General features: G+C 35.3%; 1 long non-coding RNA gene across 2 annotated transcripts in view; it reads right to left on the bottom strand.

Annotated features, from left to right (window-relative positions):
- LOC124127398 overlaps positions 1-16,367 on the bottom strand; it is a 119,247-nt gene extending 102,880 nt beyond the window's left edge. For both annotated transcript variants that reach the window (XR_006859945.2, XR_006859946.2), the window contains exons 1-2: positions 16,203-16,367; positions 11,749-11,851 (exon numbers count right to left, since the gene is read on the bottom strand). This is a non-coding gene — a long non-coding RNA (uncharacterized LOC124127398). The remainder of the gene's footprint in view (positions 1-11,748; positions 11,852-16,202) is intronic.
- Positions 16,368-18,555: the final 2,188 nt, after the last annotated feature.

Raw genomic sequence — 18,555 nt, 5'->3', positions numbered from 1 at the left:
GTGTGTTATGTTAAAAATTTATCCTATCATAACTTATTTCTCTAGGTGTAGAGTATAATTTCTTATTAAATTCTTTGTTCAGTTATAATGAATTGTCTATCGATTATTAACTCCCCTTTATCGGTGATAATACTGTTAATTGGTTTACTAATATAGTTCCTGTTTTAAGATGGCAAAACAATAATGATGTTTTCCTTTCTTTCTCGTACCTGGATTCTCTTTCTAATTTGAATGTCCCTTCATTCTTCTTCTTCTTCTTCTTAGGTTTTCAAAAAATACTCATATTTAGATAAGACGGACAACTTTGATTCCCTTATGTTCAAAATTCTTTCCCTAAGTCCCTTATCTATTTGCATATCCTTTCATCTAAATCTTTTCTTTCTTCTTTCTTTTTTGTTTTTTAAATAAGTGGAAAAGATGTTGATTTGCCTCCTAGTTTTCTCTAAAATGTTTCCAAAATTAGAGAACAACTGATTTGAAATCCAGAGTGGGATAAGTCAGTTCAGGAAGTTGCCATTGGCAGAAAGCACAAACAGAATTTGAATAAACTCATTCTGTCCCAGCCACCTGTCAATTAAAATCTTAATTATATATTTTTTCTTATTTCATCAAGTTTATGTAAGTATTAAGCCAAACTGACTAGAAAAGTATATCTTGAATGTTCATGGTAATGATGTAGTATTTATTATGTGTGCAATTGTTTCAATTACTGTTGATAGTATCCTTCCTATTTGTGGGTGTATTGTGCAAAAGCCGAAGCATTTCGAAGTATTTCTCCATAATATTATATTTTGTCTTTAATTAATCGAATTTAAGTAAACCCGTAAACCATGTTCATCAAAATTATCCTTTATCTATAATATTCCTCTGCCCTACCAATTTGATTGTAGCAAATTGATTAAGCCAAACTGTCTGGAAAGAATCTCTTGAATGTTAGTGGTCATACATTTTGACAATATTTGGTCAAAGGAAGTTACTCCTTTTGTACTTGTGGAATAGGAAACAAGTATAATCACCCAAATGATAATATCAACAGTGTATTAGTATTAACTATTCAGACAAAAAACCTTAGCCTCTGAAATTCCAGGATGGCGACCCCTTTTTCCTTTCAATTTCTTTCTCATGTTATATCTGCATAGTTAGGGCGCAAAGCCAGAATCGCTGGAAGCCCTATTGTTATCGTCGGATTTAGTAAATTAGTAACTGTTGACCTTGTGCCATCGACGGTAATGTCTGCAACTGTAAAATGAACAATACCATATTTTGTGAATTCTTGAATTTGAATTTCAAATGGGTGTTAAAAAGAATGGCTACGCGTCTCGTGTTTGACCTACACCAGATAGATTTTTAGTAAATTTATTGTACCTAATAAAACCTATATATTTAATTTAATAGCATAGATACAAATATGAAATATTGGAGCTCGATAGTCACATGTTGTCGTTGTACAAAGGCATTGCATGTAACGCGTTGTGCCAGTTGTGGGAGTATCCGCGGCGTGTTCTGACGTTGACGTATACGTCGATCGAGTTCGACCCAGAGGTGTTGGTTTGAGATCTGTAGATCTCGACGGCCAGGAAAAGCCGTTGATGAAGGTAGTCATTGTGAAGGTAGTCTACCGTGACACGAGCTGTGTGCGATGGAGCGTTGTCCTGTTGAAACAGCTCCCTCTGGCGGTTAATGTTTGGAAGAAAGTGAGGTTGAAGAATTTGATTAATGTAGCGATTTGCTATCATATTTTTCTGAACCACAACCAAGTCTGATCTCGTATTGTAGGATATGGCCCCCACACCATGATACTACCGCCACCGAAATTGTCAAATTCACGTACACGATGTGGGGCAAAACGCCAATTTCGACGACGATCAACACGTTGTCTTCCATCTCGCAGGGGAAGAAAAAACCGTGATTCATCGCTAAACCACACGCGTCTCAAGTTTCTCAAATTCCAAGGCTGTAAGGTAAAATATAAATAAGATGCTAATATGTACTTTGGTCAGAGTTTAGTGTTAGGCTGTCTTCTATATATATACATATATATATTTACTTGATTAGGAAGAATTTGAGTAATTTACACCTTTCCAAGTTCTTACAGTATTGAATGATGTTCAAGTTGGTTTTTTTAGCTTCTTTTTAGAGTATTCTTCAAGTTTGATATATATACCTCTATCTATCTATCTATATTTGTCATCATCAATGTTTTGGTCGAATCTATAAATATTAGTACATGCACTCATCTTGAAACCAAAATTGCAAAAATTAGTAAGTTGAAGTAGTTTAGTGTTGTTAGTCCATGTTTCACTATTGTCTGCTTGGTTGTGATTAAATTAGTACATGAATATTTTGCTTGGTATATTGTTCAAGTGTTGTAGGTCGTAGTTGGTCGAGTTGGTTGGTCAGAAACCGGGAATACAAGTTGAAATCATTTTCTCATAAAATAACCGCTATCACCTACAGTATCTAAGTAAAGCAAGGGCTTCATTGCTGATTCCAAAATCATACATGCAAATATGCAAATGGTATAGTGTGCAAAAGATGAAAATAATCCAAGAATCTACCCTTAATATTAAATATTTTCTTTAATTCATCGATCTCCCCATAATATTATATTTTTGCTTTATTTCATCACAGACATTATTTATCCATAATATATCTCTGTTCTACAAATTTAATTGCAGCAACATGATTCAGCCAAACTGGAAAAGAATACCTTGAATGTGTGTGTGAGAGTGTGTGTGTGTGTGTGTGTGTGTGTGTGTGTGTGTGTGTGTGTGTGTGTGTGTGTGTGTGTGTGTGTGTGTGTGTGTGTGTGTGTGTGTGTGTTTATAAATGTTTCTGTTAGTGTTAATCGTATCCTTCCATTTTGTGGATACAGCATGCAAAAGCTGAAGACAATCTAAGCGTTTTCCCTAAATATTATATTTTTCTTTAATTGATCACGTTTAAGTAAACCATGTTCATCAAAGAAATCCTTAATGTAGATTATGTCCCAGTGGTCCTACCAATTTGATTGTAGCAACATAATTAAGTCAAACTGGCTGAAAAGGAATATCTTGAATGTTTGTCATAAAAATGTTTTAGTAACTATCTATGCAAATATTTCTATTGTTATCCAAGTATCTCCCCTTAATATTATATTTTTTTCATATTTCATCAAATTTATGAAAGTGGTAAGGCAAACTGGCTGGAAAAGTATATCTTGAATGTTCATGGTAATGATGTTGTCTTTATAATGTGTAAAATTGTTTCAATTACTGTTGATAGTATCCTTCTAACTTGTTGGTGTAGTATGCAAAAGCCGAAGCATTTCAAAGTATTTCTCCATAATAATATATTCTGTCTTTAATTCATCAAATTTAAGTAAACCATGTTCATCAAAGATATCATTTATCGTTATCATGCCTCTGTCCTACCAATTTGATTGTAGCAACATTGTTAAGCCAAACTGGATGGAAAAGAATAACTTGAATGTTTGTGATAACACATATTTCTATTACTGTTAATAGTATCCTTTCATTTTGTGGATATAGCATGCAAAAGCTGAAGATAATCTAATCGTTTCCCCTTAATATTATATTTTTTCATTAATTGATCACGTTTAAGTAAACCGTGTTCATCGAAGATATTCTTTATGTAGATTATGCCTCTGTGGTTCTACCAATTTGATTGTAGCAACATTATTAAGTCAAACTGGCTGTAAAAGAATATCTTGAATGTTTGTCCTAATGATGTTTTAGTAATTATCTATGCAAATATTTCTATTGGTATCCAAGTATCACCCCTTAATATTATATTTTTTTCTTATTTCATCGAATTTATGAAAGTATTAAGCCACACTGGCTTGAAAAGTATATCTTGAATATTCTTAGTAATGATGTTGTATTTATTATGTGTGCAAATATTTCAATGACTGTATCCTTCCAATTTGTGGGTATAGTGTGCAAAAGCCAAAACATTTCAAATTATTTCTCCATAATATTATATTTTGTCTTTAATTCACCGAATTTAAGTAAACCATCCTTTTTATCCTTATTATGCCTCTCTGTCCTACCAATTTGGTTGTAGCAACATTGTTAAGCCAAACTGGATGGAAAAGAATAACTTGAATGTTTGTGATAACAAATATTTCTATTACTGTTAAAAGCATCCTTTCATTTTGTGGATATAGCATGCAAAAGCTGAAGATAATCTAAGTGTTTCCCCTAAATATAATATTTTTTCTTTAATTGATCATGTGTAAGTAAACCGTGTTCATCGAAGATATCCCTTATGTAGATTATACCTCTGTGGTCCTACCAATTTGATTGTAGCAACATTATTAAGCCAAACTATCTTTAATGTTTGTCCTAATAATGTTTTAGTAATTTTCTATGCAAATAGTTCCGTTGTTATCCAAGTATTACCCCTTAAAGTTATATTTTTTCTTATTTCATCTCAGTAATTAAAGTATTAAGCCAAACTGGCCAAACATTTTGAGTATGTTTACTTAGTTATCAAACAGTGATTTAACTATGGTTTGGTGTGTTATGTTAAAAATTTATCCTATCATAACTTATTTCTCTAGGTGTAGAGTATAATTTCTTATTAAATTCTTTGTTCAGTTATAATGAATTGTCTATCGATTATTAACAAACCCTTTATCGGTGATAATACTGTTAATTAGTTTACTAATAAAGTTCCTGTTTTAAGATGGCAAAACAATAATGATGTTTTCCTTTCTTTCTCGTACCTGGATTCTCTTTCTAATTTGAATGTCCCTTCATTCTTCTTCTTCTTCTTTTAGGTTTTCAAAAAATACTCATATTTAGATAAGACGGACAACTTTGATTCCCTTATGTTCAAAATATTTCCCTAAGTCCCTTATCTATTTGCATATCCTTTCATCTAAATATTTTCTGTCTTCTTTCTTTTTTGTTTTTAAAATAAGTGGAAAAGATGTTGATTTGCCTCCTAGTTTTCTCTAAAATGTTTCCAAAAGTAGAGAATAACTGATTTGAAATCCAGAGTGGGATAAGTCAGTTCAGGAAGTTGCCATTGGCAGAAAGCACAAACAGAATTTGAATAAACTCATTCTGTCCCAGGCACCTGTCATTTAAAATCTTAAATATATATTTTTTCTTATTTCATCAAGTTTATGTAAGTATTAAGCCAAACTGGCTAGAAAAGTATATCTTGAATGTTCATGGTAATGATGTTGTATTTGTTATGTGTGCAATTGTTTCAATTACTGTTGATAGTGTCCTTCCAATTTGTGGGTGTATTGTGCAAAAGCCGAAGCATTTCAAAGTATTTCTCCATAATAATACATTTTATCTTTAATTAATCGAATTTAAGTAAACCCGTAAACCATATTCATCAAAACTATGATTTATCTATAATATTCCTCTGCCCTACCAATTTGATTGTAGCAAATTGATTAAGCCAAACTGTCTGGAAAGAATCTCTTGAATGTTAGTGGTCATACATTTTGACAATATTTGGTCAAAGGAAGTTACTCCTTTTGTACTTGTAGAATAGGAAACAAGTATAATCACCCAAATGATAATATCAACAGTGTATTAGTATTAACTATTCAGACAAAAAACCTTAGCCTCTGAAATTCCAGGATGGCGACCCCCTTTTCCTTTCAATTCCTTTCTCATGTTATATCTGCATAGTTAGGGCGCAAAGCCAGAATCGCTGGTAGCCCTATTGTTATCGTCGGATTTAGTAAATTAGTAACTGTTGACCTTGTGCCATCGACGGTAATGTCTGCAACTGTAAAATGAACAATACCATATTTTGTGAATTCTTGAATTTGAATTTCAAATGGGTGTTAAAAAGAATGGCTACGCGTCTCGTGTTTGACCTACACCAGATAGATTTTTAGTAAATTTATTGTACCTAATAAAGCCTATATATTTAATTTAATAGCATAGCTACAAATATGAAATATTGGAGCTCGATAGTCACATGTTGTCGTTGTACAAAGGCATTGCATGTAACGCGTTGTGCCAGTTGTGGGAGTATCCGCGGCGTGTTCTGACGTTGACGTATACGTCGATCGAGTTCAACCCAGAGGTGTTGGTTTGAGATCTGTAGATCTCGACGGCCAGGACAAGCCGTTGATGAAGGTAGTCATTGTGAAGGTAGTCTACCGTGACACCAACTGTGTGCGATGGAGCGTTGTCCTGTTGAAACAGCTCCCTCTGGCGGTTAATGTTTGGAAGAAAGTGAGGTTGAAGAATTTGATTAATGTAGCGATTTGCTGTCATATTTTTCTGAACCACAACCAAGTCTGATCTCGTGTTGTAGGATATGGCCCCCACACCATGATACTACCGCCACCGAAATTGTCAAATTTACGTACACGATGTGGGGCAAAACGCCAATTTCGACGACGATAAACACGTTGTCTTCCATGTCGCAGGGGAAGAAAAAATCGTGATTCATCGCTAAACCACGCGCGTCTCAAGTTTCTCAAATTCAAAGGCTGTAAGGTATGACACCAACGCAAGCGTCGCTGTCGATGGATCTGTTGCAAAACAGGGACGATAACTGGTCTTCTGGGTCGGATTCTAGCCTCGCGAAGATGGTTTCTGACAGTCTGGTCCGATATCCTCCTCAAACCAGGGATGCGTCCTGCAGTCTTCGTAGCTGTGGCATTGCGATAACGTAGGTGGAACAGTCGAATGTAGCAATCCTTTGCAGGGGTGGTAACGCTTGGTCGGCCGGTTCTCGGACGTTCTGCAGTGGAATTGAGCTGTGTGTATCGGCCCCAAAGGCGGCAAATGGCGAACTTGAAAAATGTTGACAATTGAATGACAAATTATTGGCTTATGCTTGCCTTTTTATAGCCACTACCACGAGTTACGAATGCCATGACTTGCACGTGCATTTTGCTTTACTGTTTTCCTCCATGACATCTTTTAACAAGTCTGAAAACAATGCCGTTTAAGACATTGCAAATCGACAATGGCTACGTTTTGACGCACAATTAGTCGAATATCAGGCCACAAACATTTTCCAATAACATATATCCAATTCATATACCGAATTGTTTGTGTAGCCAGGTTCCGTGAACTACATACTACCTGTGCGTTTCTTTTTTTGAAGAGTGTATCTGAAACAATTATACTCGGTAACCCCATTTTCATACCCCATTGTTGATGCCATTTCAAGTGACATATGTATGTCTTGAAGGCAAAGTTAAGAACACGTTCTCTTTCGCATGTATTCTTTATTTTCAACGGGGTGTTTCTCTAGCAGACATCTGCAGTTTACAGATACATTCTTAATCTTACTAGCCACATTAAAAAATATATCCTTATGAGACACAGTTTTTTATAAAGGCGTGTGTTCAAAGTAGATAATGGTATAGATATATTTGATAGTGATTCTCACATTTCCTGTTTCAATAACGTTGGAGCCTGGTTGTTATTTCATTTTGATAAAGATAGCGATACACTGGGATAAGGTAAATACTATAAGGGAATCACTGTATGATATTGCTTGCATGACAGTTGGGTGCTAATAGACCGTTATGTCACGAAATAAATTATATCAACTTGGCATCAGCTGCTACGCAAAGGCGAGTGTTTTGCGGATTTCATTCTCAAAGGCTGTGTGTAAGATGCGGGCACGGTTCTACACTTATGTTTTTTTGCTGTTTAGTTTGCTTTTCATATATCTTCATATCAAAGTCGCATATCCGTTAGAAAATTCACACCTTTTAAAGTGTATACTGTTTTACTTAGCACATTGGAAGCAATCGTGGCCTTTGTTGTGTGAATGAATGTCGAGTCCACACTAAGACGTATTTTATTGTTATTTCCTACAGTGTAGGACAGTGTAGAACGCATTCAAATTTTCAACACATACAAATTTGTAAGGGTTGTTAAGTTATTAGTTCAAAATTATATTTGTTTTTGTTTTGTTATCAAAGTATTAAATTGTAAATCATATTTCGTTTTTGGCAAGTGTTAATTCATATTTCATTTCTTTTCCATTCCAAATTTATGTTTACTCATCATAATATGCCAGGGGGCATGACTGCTTTGAGTCATATATTATTTTCCACGTGGCCTCAGAAAGCATGCAGCTACAATCATTTGAATAGAGTAATAACTGAACACATCTATCTGACTCAACAAGGAAGAACATTTATATCACTGCATAAAATTGACTTCCTTAATGACTGCACAAAAGCACAGTGTCGTGATTACAAAGATGTAGACACATACTTATAAGTATTTGGAAACAAGAGGTACAAATGTGTTAATTGAATTATAAAGTATAGTTCTAAGAGGTTTTGAGCTTATTCTTGTCACTTATTATAAAACATAGGGTCTATCGAAATAGTCGATATGGTGATGCAAGTTCATGTTAGACTATAGATTTTGTGGTTTTCTGAATGAACCCATCGCTTCTCAATAACATCTTCGATTACTATAAATTTCGTATTAAATGCACTTTTCAGATACAAGATTTTTAACTTCTCTCTGCGTCATGCTAAATGCACATGTTGACATGCAAAGCATTTGCTTTAGTATGCCTTCCTGAGAGGTTGATAGTTCACCACAGGTAGGGATGGAAACTGTTCCAAATGTCAATGAAGATATCGACTGGAAACGAGAGGGAAAGTGTTACGTTACCATTCCACGCTGCATGGTCCTGTTATGACTTTTGAAGACAACAACAAAGCGCGGATTCATTTCATTAGGTATTTTCAAATTAGAAGATTCAATATGATTATATTAATAGCCAACTGTTGACATTCATGTCTAAATAGTAGTGATAGAACCCTAAGTCAAGGTTCGACATATCCGTGAATGTTAATCGCATTGATGGTTGCTGTCAATTTAGATCAGGTACATTTGCAGTCGGGATACCCCTTTTACGCTGAATGGGGTGTAACGAATACTTTCTTTTGTGACCCCCCCCGCCACCAAACCTAAACAAATCAAGTTACCTTCCTTGCCATCTTAATACGAAGGAAATGATAAGATTCCTTTCCATGGTGGGACCCTTCTCATTGTGATTGTGTAGTACATGTACATCATAAGTACCCATGTTGATACACAGCTAGTTCCTGGTATTGCTTTATACATAATGTAATTGTCGCCATAGAAATCGCTTATGTATTTCCGTATGATGAAGAGTGTAACCCTGTCATATCCTTCCTGAAATACAATTTAGCATCCCTCAGCTTGCAACTCTCTATATATTTACATCAAGACATTTTATCACTGTACCGTTCAGCTTTCTGAAAACACAAACTGTCCATCATGCTACCTGCAATGTACAATGTAAACAATCTATTTACCCCAACATTATTTTAAGTACTACTTTCAGTACGTCGCTAGCAACAGGGCGTTGTTTACAAATAACAACAAATATATCAAATAATTATCAATTCTAGGAATTGACTGTTACTTCCTGGTCTACACAGAGAGCGCACTACATGAGCTAGTGATGTTTACACAATCTACGAAGTGGGATACGCGATACTCATATCGGTGTATGCTCCATAAGTAATTTTATGTGTATTTCAAATGGATAATACAATGGAACACACAAAGATGTAAGTTAAACTTCTTTTCTTATGAAAAACATTATTCATTCTTCTTACGTTTTCAGATTTTGTCATGTTTTGCAATAAATTCTTTGCAAGCATAACCAAACTCAAGTTACAGATAGTGTAGTGTCTAGTCCGGACTAATATACATTTTATTGTTCTAGCCTACTGACATACCACGCCGCAGTTTAACATGTACCCCACTCAGACACAGCATACTGACTCCGAGCCGACCAGTCCTTGTTTTAGCATGTTAACGCCGAGCCCTAGACAGCGTAACAACAAGGACCGTCTTTTGGTATGACGCGGCCGGGGATCGAGCCCTCAACCTTCCGCCCTCCGGTCAGACACTCTACCACTAGACCACGGGGGCCGTTGAAAAGTAAATCTGTATATCTCATATGTGTGAGACAAATATCAAGTTACTCGCGCGGGTCATGTATTTTTACTTTTTGAGTACGCCGACAACGCCAATCGGTTCAATCTAAAGATCAATTACTGTTCATACACATTTACTCACATCGGTCTCGGGAGACATTGATATTGCCTTGACAAATTATGGTTACTTCCTGTTCAATGCAAAATAAGTCATCTTCCTGTTCGGTGGAGAATGTTTGTATACGAATATGGGGTGTGTATACAACTGAGCGTCACCTGCACCTTGGTAAATGTTCAGGCCATGCCGTTCTAATACTTCACATACTTGCCATAGCTACTTAAATACATCCTTTCTATTCCGGACGCAGCTCTAGACCTGTCTCAATGTGGTGCTGCCACCTCCTGACCATGCTGCCAGCATGCAATACTAACCACCTGCTAGACAGGCTACACCTAGCTCTGCGAAGAGTGCGGGTTTCGGTTCTGGAATATGAGAGAACTAATCTATACCCTTCCCAAAGAGTAGGGGATCATAAACTTTCTTAGGTTGTTTGCACACGTACAATACATCGTCAATATGTTCTGATGATTGTCATGTTACATCAAGACCTTCCTTTTTTGTATCCATCAATTACCATTACTCAAAACCGTTTTGTATTTCTTTAACCATCTCTTATGTTCAAATATCCCTTTGTTTAAAGCAATACCTTGAAGATTCGGTTATGTAATGACAAATTGATAATTAAAATGAATTGACTCAAACAGGTTTAGTTTTAGTCAGACCCATAAGATTAAAAGGACTATATTATCATTGTTCCATTGATTAATATAGGGTGTGTTGACATTCAGTGCTTTGTGTTACTGTTATGCGGAGTGGTGCAATTAAATATGGTTTCCAGGTCATCTCCTTCATTAATATATTAATTTAAGCCGCATGAATAAACTTCATTAAATTAAGATATTTGGAGACTGAAAGTAAAATGGAGCTAGATATGTACAACGTAGAATTTGATAAATGAACACATGAAAACAAAGTGGTACTTGTATTCTATAAACTGTAAATTGCACATTTTACTCAATCTACATTGTTTCAGGATGTTAACATATGGAATAGATGTCAACTGGTTATACATCACATCAATAGTTATATCGGTTGTGGAGAAACCACTACCAGATTTTGATCACGCTGTAAAATATACTGTCCTAGTTATGCACCTTGGTGTAAAATATTTAATATGGTTGTAAAATGAGTCGTTTGGTAGGGTAAGATAGACACAATATTGGTAGGTAGGTGGGAGAGGATGATTAGGGAAGCTTAGGTATAGAACCTGGTATTAACCAATAAACTGTAATAAATATATGGTCATGACTAAATGACGATGGCAATTAAGAACGATTTAGTTGTCAATGAAGACAGTGATGTTTGAATTACATAAAATAGTATACACATTACAGTGAATAGTTATTTCAAGAAGTCAAGTTGCTATCTATATTCACGGTACATACAATTGTTAAACTTCAAAATATTGTAGTTGAAATATCGAGGAATAGTTTTTTATTTATCCTATTTTAGGAATGCTTTTATGAAATTGGGCACTCAGTTTCACTACAAAAACATTTGACATTTGGACTCGTTTCAGCGTGTGTGAAAGATACAATGAAAATATAAATTAAGATTTGATTTGAGGACAGTTTCTCGTTTGTTGGCGAAATACACAAGTATTACCACGATCAGATCATACATAGAATTCGGGTGGAATAGATGATCATAATATCTGTCACGTCAAAATGGAAAGCTGTAAAGCGTGACTTACCTTTTAGATTGCAGAAATGAAATCGATCATCTATGCCCATCTACAAAGCAGGCCTACTCATGCAAATAGCCGTGTCAATGTCGCTTTGTTCGTCTGATGATTGCTGAAAATAAATTCATAGACACCATAAGGGAGGATGCTTTTTGTTTATTGCATATTCGGGTCATATTTACCTATCATTGGCCTGATCACCTGCCTAATTATGAATTATCAGACTGTTTGTGTTTAGAATCTTACGATTTAAAAACAAAACAGCAGAAAGGTGTCAGAAATCTAGAACAAAACAGTTTACACTACAGTCGAAATCCTTCATTATACTCTTTCCACATACATAAAGGGCTTCAAGGCAGAATGTATTCATCAGAATTGGTATTGTTATTATTATTATTATTATTATTATTATTATTATTATTATTATTATTATTATGTACAGAATAAAATAAAAATGCAGCAAAGCGGGTTTGGGTGATCCTATCACAGTCAGGCTGGTTAGGCTCATCATCAGCTCAGGGCCCTTGCCTCTAAACGCAGCTCAGACAGCGAATGGGACTTCTCCAAGGACGCGCTGCCTAGTCAAACACATCAAGAACTTTTCGTAGAATGTGAAAACTCCCCAACACTGCTGCATTACCCAGATTGTCAGAAGGGCTGTATTCCTGGTAGAAAACCCGGGTACTCTCCTAATGTCAGTCAACAGATTGGGAGGTACCAAACCTAAGGCACCGAAAACAATGGGGAGTCGGACAACTTGGTACTTGGGATGCAAGCGTGACATTTCGAAAGCGAGGTCTGCATATTTGCCATGTTTTTCCTGAATCTTGTCAATCACATTGATGTCAAAAGGGACAGAACATTCAATGATATAAATGATTTCATTGGGTTTATCAAAAAGGACAAGATCAGGTTTGTTGGCCTTGATACGTCTTAGGCTGTAGGCGGGCCTATTCCAACGAATTTTGTATTTATCATTTTCCATGACGCCCTCTCCATATTCCGGGTCGTACAATGGATGGACCTCTGTGTCAAAACCACAAGCATGGCGAAGACGGTAATAAAATGATCGAGCCACTCGATCATGTCGCTTAAGATACTGTGTTTGTGCCAAAGTTGGGCATCCACTGACAATGTGTTGGGCAGTCTCATTAAATTCATTACATAATCAACATATCATATTTACATTTTGATGCAAAATCACACATTGACGGTTTCGAGTAGGAAGTGACTGGTCCTGAGCAGCAAACAGCAGGAAACACCCTCCGACGATGTTGTACCAGAGTTAACGCAATAATCAGTGGCCCGATACTGTCCAAACTGTTTCTTATGTGTATGTAGACTTTTGATTACTGAGTACTAGATGCCCAATGACTAAGGGCGGATGATTATGTAATAATCAATGTGTAAACACATATTTTGCCATATTGCCCCGTAACCCCTAGTTCAATTACTGTCAATCGTACAAACGTACAAACGTCGAAAGAGATGTGCTGCAAACTAGAAGTACTAATACCTGCGATAGAATCACGGGGATCACGGGGCTTGTAAGAATGTGTTTTCCGTAACCTTGTAGTGACTTGATCCAAACTGGGAGTACTAATTACTTTCTTTGAAAGAGAGCTTGAACCATTAAACTTTCTGATTTTAACACCTAATAAGTAAGCATGTGTTTTCCCAAACCGGAAGTTATTAAAAAAGACCAGACGTATAAATCTCTGAATTTTAAGAGAGCTAAAGCCATGACGAATATCAGAGCAGTGCTTTTGTTTTCTTAATAGCCATTTGATGGTCATCCAAATGGAGATATGTGTATGTGAAACTGATGATCAAAGTATGGTACTGGAAGTATCGTTTGGCCTCGCCGGTTGCAGCTATATTTTCAAATAACGCACCCACTAATACTTCCTTGGAGTTTCCTTATCTTGTTGATATACGTCGTTACAGTTTCAATTATTCCAAAACTAAAGTATACAATAATAAATAGAATATTCATTAGTTCACTTTAATGCGCGAATTGCCCATTATAATAAACCCTTAAAGACTAACGAGACACTTTCAGCCCAATAGATTGTCAGCATCTTGTTCTTCAAGGAAAGGACAGGATTTGTAGATAATATGCTTCTATAAACATTCATGATATGATCGGTATTAACGTTTTGACTAAACGCGAATGCTAATGGGAATTTTGTATGGGTGGCAGGAATTATAGATTTATCATTACAGTCAGACCATGCATAACATTCACTAGAATGTTTGCTATTTGCATCGATGCAGAACACATTCTTTTTATACCTGTCAACGCTTTAAGGTCTTTGTACTCTTTAAGGTCTTTGCAGTGACCAGTTTATTAAAGGATGCATGTGATAAATTTCTATTTAAAAAATAAAAAGTTATATTTTAACAGATTTTGTGGAAGTAACCTTTTGTTTTTCTTTTGTTATTAAAGATAGAGCAGTCCAGTAATTTAAATATATTAAAATGTCTTATTTCATGAATGTAGCTATTGTATAGAGAGAGTATATTGCAGTAAAGGGGCCATCGGCCCATTATACAATACATATTTCATTGATTTTTTTCAATTGAGCGCTATACAATATTATACATTGCACAATCTAAGTGACAATTAATTAATATTGAGTTGTTTACATCTTTTTTTCATTGACAGGAAAATATATTTCGCTAAGACATTTACAGTGTAAGCATTTTGTGATGACAAACATAACAAAACTTCTAGGGACTGTTTATTGTGTAACAAGCATGCCTTTGATTATGATAATCACATCATATTACATTGTGAAGCTCTTCTGCAGGAACGAAATGAACTGTTTTCAACTTTGATTGATCTGCTTGATGTTGAAACCTATGTCCAGTTGGAATTACAAGATGAAGAAGCTATGTTGTCATTTTTCTTTGGCGCTGATACTCACTTCTCACAATGTATTGATATAGTTACATGGGAATCTGTTATACTGATATTTTCTTCTTATGTACTTACACTAAAGGCTTACCTTGATTATGTCATCTGATCTAACCTTTTGTACTGTGTGAATGGCATGACACTGGTGCTACTGTCTTGTATTGTCTATATGTCCAGGTAATATGAGTTTGTGTGAATACGTTTGATTAATTATGTATAATCTTCGGATTAACTTCTGGAGGAAATAATTAATCTCTCTCTCTCTCTCTCTCTCTCTCTCTCTCTCTCTCTCTCTCTCTCTCTCTCTCTCTCTCTCTCTCTCTCTCTTAATTTAATCAAAGCATTTCTATAAGGATGTACAATGACAAGTGATAGGTATTCTTCAAATTTAAAGACTGGTACATTTTAAATTTAGAATATTTTGACAAATTCTCAAACCACATTTGGTAGTCAGTCTCTTTACAACACTCTTTAAACTCTGACAAAAACTCGCCCGTGTTAGCTAAAACACATAGAAGTGAAAAAACTCAAAAGGTTTCCTTACACATTTCACCATATTCAAAAAATCTGATATGTACATTGCTACGTTACAATTGTTTGATAGTTTTATAGTAACTACCATAGAATGAACCATAACCGAATATTGGTAAATCAATATAGTGATAGACTGTTGATGAAGTCATTTTATCTAAATATAATCCAGTTTGTTACTATCATCATCTAACCTCAATATTGATAAAAAAAATTGTTTTGATTAATACCGCTGTAAAGCATATACCTTGTCGCTGTGTTTGCAAAACCATACAATTGTTAACTGGGTCAAAGTTAAGTGAAGAAATGTGCATACAAAGTCAACATACGCTATGTTATGTCCCACTTGCTTTGGTGAATTACCTCCAGGTAATTACCTCCTTCTCTAAATGTGCCCAGTTATACACACTATGTTTGGAATATACAGACAACGGAAAAGCTCGACAAAATACATTTTCATCCAAAATGATTTGGGTGTGTAACATTCAACATGTATTCATGTTTCAATTTATGTGTATTGATATAAACTCTCAAATCTGCCGAGAAAATGAAAGCGTACACTTTCCAAAATGGATTTGACCAGTAAGATACAAACACTATTTATGATGCCCGTATCAAACATCTTTACTATGGCGGAGCTTGTGAAGGCTCCCGAAAGTCTGCAGGAGTGACTCGTTGGATAAGCTAAGATATCACGGCAACTTCTACCTTTGCCGATAAGATTCGAATTGTATTAAGACATGTAATGATATAATAATTTTCGATATTGTGACAATATTTTGCTTTTTAACATATCAGTAATGACGTGATAGTTCAAACACCATGCTTTCAACATGGCGATACACCCTCGTGGTATTTTGTCGCCTCACACACGGTACACATAATTAGATGTGATCTATTATACGTTACTGGCAAACTTGACTAACTGTAATTACTTGAAAGTACCATACAATGCATGATGGGGGTAATCTTCCCCGATTTTTTTACGATAACATGGCTATTCCCTACCCACCTGTAGTTTGCACGAGGTCTTCATGATTGTCCATTGCGCAGCTTCCGTGTGACACCGTCGTCTATTATTAGTCACAAGTCATTATACATATTATATTTTCCTCAACCATTTAATACTGTGATAAGAAATACTGACCGTGCTCTTGAAGTCATTGGCCCGCCCCGAGATTATTATAGGCGACCAATGCTAGTCTTTTGCCTGGCCACACTCTCCTTTGAACATACATTTTAACTGTATAAAATGATCAAAATGTTGCCAGTATAGTACGCAAAACAGTATTAAACAGTGGTCACAATGATCGAAGGATGTTTTTCACGTGGACTGATACACTAGATGTGAACACAAATTCACTTCGCAATCGTGTGAAACAAAAATTACATTTACAAAGAACTTAAACGGGTATTTCTTGTTCGATATTTGGACTTTATGTCGAATACTTATATAGTAAGATTTTTTTTATCAACACTGAAATCCTGAAGACATATCAGCCTATATTTTACACCTCACAGCTTAGTGACGTTCCTTCTTTTTAATATTTGACATGTTTGATTAGTATACATAACGTATGATCAGTACCCTTAATGTCTCTGGACAAAAAAAACTAGGATATTCTTCGATATTCTTAGTAGGCATTCGCTGTCCTGTATTATCGTTAGGTGTAAAGGCAACTCCTTCTTGGTCATACCGTGAACAGATTATCACAATGCTAGGATGGCTACTAATTCTTTTGAAAGGATCATTAAGGTAAGGAACATGAACATAATCATTTGAGGAATACCTCGCGTCAGTGTGACCAGGTTAAACTAATCAAACTGTGATAAAATCCAGCGGTAACATCATATACTAGTTTACATGAATTACATACATGTTTCAAATGGTGATTATGGGAGAAATATTTTTGTGTTGACTATCACAAGATATGCATTGCACGTTTGTTAAACTTGTTATCAATGTCTCATGACAGATATCCAAAGCCATGCTATGTTTTATGTAAATATTCAGATCAATGTAATCGTGTAACATCAACTTTAAAAATATTATTGTTGACTTATGGTTTTGGTCTTGTGTGAATCACACAAGTGAGTGATATAGAGGTTATCATGCGAGTGTGTTTTGGGATGGTATAATATCCAGTATTAGGAATTAACATACATGTTTTTAGCGAGCCTTGGTGAGGTACATAGATAGTTTTTATTCCTAATACAGAATATTTACCATCCCAATGACACAAGTGTGATAACCTCTTTTTTACATAATTTCATTCTTTAAATCTGTGCTCGAAAAAGCTTCTATGGTGTGTAGATAGTATTTCAAAAAGAAGACTTACGAACATACGCTTAGCGTTTTGAAGCATAACTCCCCTCAAGAATGTATTCAAGTGTACATAAGTGTTTGAGGTTATTTACAAAAGCTGTCGGGTTGAAATCGTCATGATTTACTGTTGCTCTTTGTTCAGAACCTAGCTCCATATGATTATATAAAACATGTGTATTAATTGTCACAGTCCTCATTGAAATTGTACTTCAAGATGTATTGAAAGCTCATGTAATATTAGAATGCTACGAGTGCCTAGACACGATAACGCATGTTTACACATGCCACTGTATAGTTAGTCAGATAATGTTGTGTTGCTGGAGCCCACTTAATACCTGCAGCCTACTATCATAGAATCGATATAGCTATCCTTATTCCGAATTTGTTTAATATGCAGAAATGGTACATTCGTGGAAAAATCAATTTATACAAATGAAAGTTCAGTTGTTCAGTAGTGGAATCGATAATCAATTAAACGTGAAGCAAACAGTAGTTCCGCCACTATTATTTGTGCATAGCAACGAGCTATTTGTCACTGTTTCATGATTCCACACGATTTACACCGTAACGCATTCCACTTAAAGATAGGGCAGATAAACAATGAATCGCAGTGTAACGTTTTTTTATCTTGTTTATAAACACATCAGGTCCAAATTATGAAGGCATTTTCGATGGAAATTCCCCCCAGTCACATAAGGAACGGAATCCAAATAAAAGCGACACATTCACAATCTAATATTAGTTTTAAAGCGACAATAGAAGACTTGCTTGTTTGTGTGTTCTTTATTTTGGTATAAAAATATATTTTAAAACTTGTAGAACAAGACGTTCCAATTTTCGTACCTTTATATATATATATAAATGACTATGACGGACTCGTTAAAGAAGTGAAAGAAATCCAAGGGAAGATCACTGTGCTTTCTGGAAAAGTTGAAACAACAAACGAACTGTTGAAAGATTTATTGACGGTTGCAAAGGCAACACAGATGAAACAAAACATCACAAGTGAGCTAATCACAGATTTAGCAGTGACAATGAA

Source organism: Haliotis rufescens, unplaced genomic scaffold (assembly GCF_023055435.1).
Source record: "Haliotis rufescens isolate VD_foot unplaced genomic scaffold, xgHalRufe1.0.p SCAF_3, whole genome shotgun sequence".
In the NCBI taxonomy this organism is placed as follows: Eukaryota; Metazoa; Mollusca; class Gastropoda; order Lepetellida; family Haliotidae; genus Haliotis; species Haliotis rufescens.
Note: the sequence above shows the minus strand (reverse complement) of the source record. Positions and strands in the feature narration are given on the sequence as shown.